This window comes from Podarcis pityusensis (assembly GCF_964106645.2).
Source record: "Podarcis pityusensis genome assembly, chromosome: 8".
Classification (NCBI taxonomy): Eukaryota; Metazoa; Chordata; class Lepidosauria; order Squamata; family Lacertidae; genus Podarcis; species Podarcis pityusensis.
This window is the reverse complement of record NC_138033.1, coordinates 84,296,218-84,305,704: the sequence shown is the minus strand read 5'-3', so window position 1 is coordinate 84,305,704 and position 9,487 is coordinate 84,296,218. Positions and strand designations below refer to the sequence as shown.

At 48.9% G+C, this 9,487-nt stretch overlaps 1 long non-coding RNA gene across 1 annotated transcript in view; it reads left to right on the top strand.

Annotated features, from left to right (window-relative positions):
- Positions 1–9,487, top strand: part of LOC308483579 — a 140,004-nt gene that overhangs the window by 72,908 nt on the left and 57,609 nt on the right. The gene's annotated exons all lie outside the window — the stretch shown is intronic.

Genomic DNA, 9,487 nt, shown 5'->3' with positions numbered 1-9,487 from the left:
CCAGCATAATTCTTTTGACATTTCTTCATTATTCCCAGGGAGGGTTCCATATTGTTTAGCAGAGATCAGGTTCTCTTATTTGTTCCAGGGAGCAGAGCAGTGCAACCCTGAAGTTATTGTTGATGATGATATCTTAATTTATTACTCACCCTTCACCCTGAGGTCCCAGGGCAGGTTACAACAATTTAAAAGTCAACGTTAAAATGATTTTTAAAAATTGGACAAATTCACAGAGGCAGCGGCAGGGCCGTCTGAAGCATATCCAGCGCCGTGGTGCAAAGATCCCTCCGGTGCTCCCCCCATTTCCCAGAGTTGTCGACTTTTCCCAAGCCTCTGCAGGGATCGCCATATAGTTGGTGGGGTGCAGCTTCCATCCTAAGCCTCTGCAGGGATAATAAATAATAATAATAATAATAATAATAATAATAATAATAATAATAATAAATTATTTATACCCCGCCCATCTGCTGGGTTTCCCCAGCCACTTTGGGCCGCTTCCAACAAAATGTTAAAATACAATAGTCCGTCAAACATTAAAAGCTTCCCTAAACAGGGCTGCCTTCAGATGTCTTCTAAAAGTCTGGTAGTTATTTTTCTTTTTGACATCTGATGGGAGGGCGTTCCACAGGGCAGGTGCCACTACCGAGAAGGCCCTCTGCCTGGTTCCCTGTAACTTGACTTCTCGCAGGGAGGGAACCACCAGAAGGCCCTTGGCGCAGGACCTCAGTGTCTGGGTAGAACGATGGGGGTGGAGACACTCCTTCAGGTATACTGGACTGAGGCTTTCAAGGTCAGCACCAACACTTTGAATTGTGCTTGGAAACGTACTGGTAGCCCGTGTAGGTCTTTCAAGACCGGTGTTATATGGTCTCGGCGGCCACTCCCAGTCACCAGTCTAGCTGTCACATTCTGGATTAGTTGTAGTTTCCGGGTCACCTTCAAAGGTAACCCCACGTAGAGTGCATTGCAGTAGTCCAAGCGGGAGATAACCAGAGCATGCACCACTCTGGCGAGACAGTCCACGGGCAGGTGGGGTCTCAGCCTGCGTACCAGATGGAGCTGGTAGACAGCTGCCCTGGATACAGAATTGACCTGCGCCTCCATGGACAATTGTGAGTCCAGAATGACTCCCAGGCTGCGCACCTGGTTCTTTAGAGGCACAGTTACCCCATTCCCCGCCAGCCAGCCATATGGTTGACGGAGCACAGCTGGCGGGCATGCAGGGAAAGGGGAGGTCGCCGGCAAAGCCACGCAGCTCCCTCACTCACTGGGGCGCCCCTGAGAGGCCAGCGCCCTGGCGCAACGTGCCAGTAAGCCCTATAGGAAAGACGGCTCTGGGCAGCGGCTACCAACAGCTACTAAGCATGACGGCTATGCTCTGCCTCAGTAAATGCTTCTGAATACCAGTTGCTGGAAGCTACGGGAGGGGAAAGTGTTCTGGAGATCAAATCCTGCTCGTGGATTTCCCGTTAGGACATCTGCTTGGCCACTGTGAGAACAGGTTGCTGGACTAGATGGGCCGTTGGCCTGATTCAGCAGCCTCTTCTTATGTTCTTGACTTCACTGCTCTTTCTGCTCTTACTGCCGGCCTTGGCCTTGTGCCCCTCAACCAGCCCCTCTAAGCAATTCCAAAGGTGCAGATTCCAGGGACTTGAAGACAGCCCTTCCACAAGTCCTTTTTCAGGGATTTGGAAAGAGGGTGGCGCTGTGGGTTAAACCACAGAGCCTAGGACTTGCCGATCAGAAGGTCGGCGGTTCGAATCCCCGTGACGGGGTGAGCTCCCATTGCTCGGTCCCTGCTCCTGCCAACCTAGCAGTTTGAAAGCACGTCAAAGTGCAAGTAGATAAATAGGTACCACTCTGGCGGGAAGGTAAGCGGCGTTTCCGTGCGCTGCTCTGGTTTGCCAGAAGTGGCTTAGTCATGCTGGCCACATGACCTGGAAGCTGCATGCTGGCTCCCTCGGCCAATAAAGCGAGATGAGCGCCGCAACCCCAGAGTCGGTCACGACTGGACCTAATGGTCAGTGGTCCCTTTACCTTAAAGTGTAAAATGGAAAACGAGTGAGGAATGGCAACTTAAACTGATGATGGAATATGCATAGCTTGCAGACTTTACTTATAGAATAAGAGAACAAGAAGAACATATGTTTAAAGAAGATTGGAAAATGTTTATTGAATATATGGGGGGGTATTGTGTACACTTAAAAACACTGGCAGCATTAAGATAAATTCAACAGTGTAAATAAGTTTTGATGGATGTAATAATGGAATACTGAATGGTTTAGTTTATGTAAAATATGCAGGGATTTATGGCAAGCAACCACGGAAAGAGAAGGAGGGAAGTCATTGATATTTTAAGGTTGTTTTAATGAATATTCTAAAACGTGAAATAGAAAAACTTAATAAAAAATTATACAAAAAAGAAGAGAGGAAAAGTGTTTGCTTTTCTGAACCCAACCAACTTAATAATTGGATATGCCCATGTTCTTAGGTGTATTTGTTAGCACAATATCCTGGCCTGGGTTTCTGGGAAGGCTTCAACGAGCCCTCAGGTAGATCCTTGAGGGAAGTGAGGGCCCTTATAGCCATCCCTCTGCCCTCCTTGAGCCCACCCTCTCCATTGGGTTAAGTGCTTCCCAATCCTGTCAGGGGCTGCCCACTAAATTTCCCTGATGTTCCTGCCAAGAGGGTGATGCTTGCGAGGTGCAGCAAGGAGGGTACCCTCCAGAGAGGGCAGCTGACAACCGAAGCACTGTTACAACATCACCAAATGCCTGCTCCCCACTGTGAGTGTGATCCAGAAATAGGCTGCAATGTTATATTGTGTTTTTTAAAAGGCCTTAACATAAGAAGGGCATCTGCTGGATCAGGCCAAGGGCCCATCTAGTCCCTGATGCCTCTGGGAAACCTGCAAGCAGGATCTGAGCACAGGAGCCCTTTCCTTCCCTATGATTTCCAGCAACTGGTGTTCAGAGGTGTGGCGATCACACAGGGTCCCCGGACATTTAATGGTCTATTGATCCCTGTGCCACCACTGTGCTCGCTTCCCCACTGCCACCAACCAGTTACTCTCTGGTAAAACACTGAGTCCAGTCAGCTGTTAAAAGTGAACCAAAAAACCAAGTTTATTTTACAAACATTAACAAGTTTATGGTTTCTCAGATAATATTCCTGTCAGTATCTTAACTTTAGGGACGCGGGTGGCGGTGTGGGTTAAACCACAGAGCCTAGGACTTGCTGATCAGAAGAGGTTTGTTGTTGACCTTTTTTTAGGGGCGGGGGACCCCAAAGTTGTTGGCTTTTTAAAAGAAATAGTTGTTTACCTTTAGAACCTTTAGAACGGTTGTGGGACACAGGGACTCCCAGCGCCAACCAAAAGGGGTGCCAGCCCCCCAGGCACAGGGGTGTACGAAGGGGGGTGCAGGTTCTATGCTGGGGGGGACAAAATGTCGGGCAGCATGCACAGTCGCCATGCTGTCCACCTGCTGCCCCTCCTGCATGGCTATTAACTGTTTTGGCTGCGCGTGAAGCACCCGGAGTGCCATGTAACATTGCGGGCACTGTGCAACGCATCCTGTTGCATGTGCCAAGCTGCGGGTTCCTTGGCTGTCAGCGCACGCTCCCAGCACTGTCCAACATGGGGTGCCAGTGCAGAACGATGGGGAATGCAAGCGGCATCAGAGGCAACATCTCCAGACAGGATCTGTATGCTCCTATTCATTGGGTTTTGTTGCTGCCTTCAGTGCTGTCGGCGCACGGCAGATCCCACCACAACGTTACACGGCACTCTGGGTGCAGTGCCAAAACAGTTAGTTGCCATGCAGCTGGGGCAAGAGCCAAGAGCCGAGCCTGTTGGGGAGCCATGGGCTCTTCTGCTGTTGCGGCTCAGCGCGAGTTCAGGGGTGAGTGTTGGCGTCTGGGGAAGAGCAGCAGAAGAGCCGGTGGCACTCCGATGGGCTCTGCTCTGCTTGGCTGTCGACGGCTCTTCCCCGGACTCCAATGCTCAGCCCCGGACTCGGCCTGGTGTCTCTGAGAGCCCGGCGCCCTGGTGCCGTGCACCCCTAGTGCCAATGGTGAAGATGGCCCTGCTCCTGTATAGGATATAGCCAGTGCCAGATTTATGTATAGGCTAAGTAGGCTGAATCCTAGGGCCTCTAAATCTAGGGGGCCTGGCCAGCCTGCCCGCTCCCCAGCAGGCAACCTCCCCTCTCCCAAAATTGCAACCCAAGACTTCATGCGAGGGCAGGGCAAATTGGGCCTCTAAATCTAGGGGGCCTCAGCAGCCTGCCATCTCCCCAGTGCCGCAGTCTCCACTCTCTCAAAACTGGAAACCCAAGACTTCATGCAAGGGCAGGGAAACTCAGGCCCAGCAACTATGAGACTCAGGGCTAGCCAGTGGGGGCCCAATTTGAGGAAGTGGGGCCCAACTTTAGTTTTTTTTGTAGGGCCCCAGTTCACAGCCAAAGTCTGCAAAATCTCATATAAATAAATCCATCTAGATTGCCCTGGTGTGGGGGCCCCTTTAGGAGCGGCCCACAGGGTCCAATTTGGCCCAGTTGTTCCAATTCCCTTAAGGTCAGCCCTGATGAGTCTGTGCAGGGGTTGGACTGACAAGCCCTGCACCTTCTAGGTCCCTGGTGTCACTATTCAGAGTACAGACTCAAAATCAGTTTTGTCACTGTTACCGGAAAAATCCGAGGGCTCCCTTGGACAAAAACAAAGACACCAACCAGGATAACTTGGAGCAAAACAGCAGCCTGTAGGCTTGGCCTTTATTGAACTGTTGCAACAGGGTGTTCCCATCACTTGCAGGAGAGAGGAAAGACCCGGAAAGATGGTGTGCAAGACCTTATAAAAACTTTTGAAATTCCCATCCTCTAGGTCAAGCCCACCCCCAGAAACATCATGCATACATTACAGAAAGGAGGGGTTGAGGGAGGAGTTGTGGTGGTAACCTGAGTGTCCTGTCACCTGGCTGGTTCCTCCTTTCCCCCTGCCCATGAGTCACTTCCAGGAGACAAAGGGGAGTTGGCAGTTTCCTGCCCCCAGAGGGAAGATCTGATCATTGTCCTTTGTTTCAGTCCATGCTGAATCCACTCCCATATGCAAGTTCTTTGTGATCTTGATGGTCTTCTGTCTAGGACCATCAGGGTTGGCATAGCAACTGGGCAGGGCTCCTGTGGATGTGCTGGGATGGTGAAGGGATTATGGCTGACCAGAACCAAGCCACCCCCCTTTGATAGTCCTTGTCATATGGAGTAAAATAAAAATGGAACAGTGCAAATCCGATGTATGGTTGATTTTTCTATGAATTTATAACAGAAGTGTGGCATATGTAGTGTGTGAGTGTGAGTGTGTGAAGTTTGTACAAACTGAAGGATTGGGGTGGGGGGTTCCTGCTACATCACCTCCCCCCACAAACCCCGGGACAATGAGCCCAGCCACCTTTTATTCACAGTTGCATAAGCACTACACTACAGCGTGGCCGTAAAGCTGTACATTCAACCGCTGAAATACACACCCAATATGTAGCAATGGAGATTTATGTTACCGCTTTCTGAATGAACACAGTTTTATTAATGGACTGTATTTTTGGAATTACCTAAGAGCCACCAATAGGGAGCTCTAGAATCTGACAACTAACCAACTGGGTACTACCAAACAGCGACCCCTATTGCTGAAAGCAGGTAACCAGCAGGAAACGCTTCAGCTCAGCCTTTGCACTGTTGATTGAACACCCCCTGCTGCGCAGACAATGGAAAAAGCTCAGAAATTGTATCCCTTCTTTCATCCTGGCCAACTCTATTACGCTGGTGTAAACCCTGGTGCGCCAGAAACCCAGAATAACAACCAATAAAATCTGCTCATACATCAGTGACTGATGACTTGTCAACCTGTTATTCCAAAGTCTTCCTAGATTATAAAGCTCCAAATTACAGGCCAAAAGAGAGCAGGTCTGGAAAGAGCAAGCCATACAATGGGCACCACCAGTGAAAAGGCCCTGCTCCGTGTAGCTCCTGCCTTGTCATTTGATAGGGTGCCCACTTGCCCTCCTTCTTGACATGGAATGCTCTCTATTGGAGTCTCCAGGTCCAATATAAAGACCATAAGAAGGGAGAGCAGGGACATTGACATTCCCAACAGCTGTTAAGCAAGCAAGCACACAGGTCACCTTTGTCACAGGTGTGTCACGCCTATGTCCTGGCCAGGCCTGCACCCAATCTTGTTTCTGTACACTCTTGTTTGTTCTCAGTAACCAAAAAGATAATTGAATATCACCCTATGTCTGCATGTTGAGCTGCTGTTAAAAGCACAGCTACAATGGCCGCTTGAAAACACTACTTGGGGAGAAGGTGGAATCTTTTAAAATCATAAGCCATCCACAAGCAGTAGCATTTGGTGGGGGGGGGAGGCACTTAGCTTATCTCCCAACGCTGACATCACTGTGGCTTACAAGAAGGTAGAGGAGGAAGGAGGTGAGGTTGATGTGGTGTGAACACACTGGCATGAGCACGAGTTTGGCTGCACCGGTGTGTTTGCACTGTGCCAACCTTACTCAACCCTGCCAGCACCAGCAATGTCAGTAGTGGGAGATCATGTAAGTGCCAGGACCTTACCCTGCCCACAGTGCTAGCTGCAACCCAACATGGAAACCCTATGCATAATCCTACTAAATCTAGTTGGTTTAATAGCAGTATTGGGCTAGTGTGATAGGAATTTTGAGGTCTTAGATACATGGTAATGTTTGTGAGTGTACCAACCGGGTACGTACATAGATCAGCACAGGAGGGCCAACCTGGAACCATTTTGATTCCTAAACTGAGCAAATGTTTTCTCTGCAAGGTCAAACTGGAAAAGCCTCCCCATTGTCTTTTCCTTCACAAATCCTGTCTTAAGGGTATGTCTCTGTTTGAATAGGGTGTGAGCCTGTGACCTGGCCCAGGAACTAAGTATTTATCACTACAAAAGAATGGCCAGGCTCCCCAGGCAATCCAATCAAGTAACCTGCCAGACAGGAGATAAACAAGGACAAGAGATAAACAACATTTAAATTTCTGTTTAGACCGCCTTTTCTGTGATATAGGTATGATGTATCTGAGGGGTGGTCTTAGGTTACACCCCTTCTGTGATGTATGTATGATGTTTCTGGGGGTGGTCTTGATCTACAGGGTGGCAATTTCAAAAGTCTTTATAAGACCTTGCACACCATTTTTCTGGGTCCTCCTCCTTTCCTGCGTGTGAGGGGAGCACCCTGTTGCAACAGATCAATAAAGATCAAGCTTACTAGCTGCTTTGCTTCTCAATATTCTCTGGTTGGCCTCTGTTATTTTCTCCTACCAATAAGGAACCTATGTAAGGACTCTATATGGGCTCTTGGATACCCCATAAAGGAAAAGGGCAATTTTTGTTTACAACACTAGCAAGATCTTGTGAGATCTTCCTGAAATCTCACAAGATCTCATGAGCTCTGTAAGATCTTGCAGACGGCCACTCACCTTTTCCAGGTGGCCCTGTGTCCAGTGCTTAACAGCAACTTCGTCCTGAAGCCTCCAGGTTCCCTCTGCCTCTATGTCCGAGTCCTTCTGCCAGCTGCCTGGGGTCATTCACAGGCCGACGTGTCTCTCTCTTTTCTCATTTATGGCGCTTATATCCAACCTGGCATCTCAGAGCAGTCTCGAAGGGGTTTCCTATCTAATCAATAAAATGACACTTAAACAAAATCATAGAATTGTAGATTTGGAAAGAACCCCAAGGTGCATCTAGTCCAATTGCCTGCAAAACAGGAATCCAATTCAAGAATCCCTTGCAAATGGCCACCCAACCTCTGTGTATAAAAAACCTCCAAAGAAGAAGAGTCCACCACCTTCTGAGGGTGTCTGCATTGATATCCCATCTTTTACTCCAAGGAGCTCAAGATGACAACCTGCCCCTGGTCACCCAGTGAGCTGCACAGCTGAGTAAGGAGGTATTTGAACCCTAGTCTCTCCCAGGGCTTCCCCTTCTGAGAAACAGCTCTTCACTTCACTCACAGAAGCTGCTCAGTTCTGCTGATGAGCAGTGGCTGGTGTGGTTTAAAAAACACACAACTGCAAGCATTCTATGATGTCACAGTAGGGGGCTTGCAGGCGCTGGGCAACAGAAGTTGGCATGAGTGTTACACAAATCTTAAGGTGCACACATAGCAGACACGCACCCTAGAGAAAAAACAATCCTTTACCATTCAAAAATTATAAAATTTTCCCTGAAAAAAAAGACACTTTCTTTGAGTTCACAGAGCAATCCAGAAGCCCTCTTAATGACCCCAGATATTTACTCTGCAGTTGAAGGAAAAACCTTTCCCAATAGTTCTTTTCACTTACAAATCCTTCAAAAGCTATAAACATCTCACATAAATAGGGGTAGATCTGTGACAATGGATTCAAGAGCTGAGGTATTTACCATTTCAAGGGAAAGGCTCAGACTGGTCAGGAAAGGGCAACCAACAAACATTCTCAGGTATCATGACAAGAGACAAGAAGGAGACAAGGCTGCCTCTTTCTGTGATGTATGTCTGTTGCTTGTTGGGTGGGCAGTGGTTTTCAAACCAGGGTGCTGTGGCACCCTTTGGTGCCTTGAATGATGGTCAAGGGTGCCGCAAACAACACTGGCCTCTGTCCCTCTTTCTCTCCCCCCCATGCCTTCTTGCATGTCTGCCTCCCAAAGGCTTGTGCAGCTGTTTGTTGCAGCACCCCTGGCTACAAGCTCCCCAGGCGAACGGTGCCTCTGGAGCTGGCCAGGGGGTGCTTCCCAGGCCCCTGTGGGGCAGCGTGAGGAGACACCTCTCTTTAGGGAAGGGGCGGCAGCTGCGGCTGTCCAGAGGACTCCTAAAGAGAGGGGAGAGAAGAAGAGGGAACACTCCACAAAGGAAGGAGTCAGAAAAAGGACGAGAGGCTGCCAGCTCTGCTGGCAAGGGGTGACATAGCTGGGCTCCTGAGCCTCACAGAAAGAATGTAGTTGGTCAAGGGAGCCGTGGACTCAAAAAAGGCCAAAACCTCTGGGCTAAGGGAAACCCAGCCAGATTGGGGGGGGGTATAAAAAATAAATTATTATTATTATAATTATTGGCAATTTCTCAAGTCTTTAAAAGTTGTTACACACACTTGTCTTGGCTCCTCACCTCCATGCAACATGTAAGGTGAGAAACTCTGTCGCAACAGTAAAATTAAGATCTGCCTTGCTTTGACTGGTTCCTGCCGCCGCTCATTTTTCTCTGACCCATCATGGATTTAGCCCCAACCCCAAGAAACTAGTAACTGAAGGAGGTGGGTCATGGGAATTGAAGCGTACGCTTTCTGCTTACAACACACCCACTGCCAAGCACCTCCATCTCATCTGCCCCCAACCCCATACCACCCTCTCTCCTAAAATAGACCGGGGTCACTGAGTCCTTCCCAGCAATAGAATTAGCCGTTCTGGAAGATTCCTAAAATGTTATTAATCCAGAGTT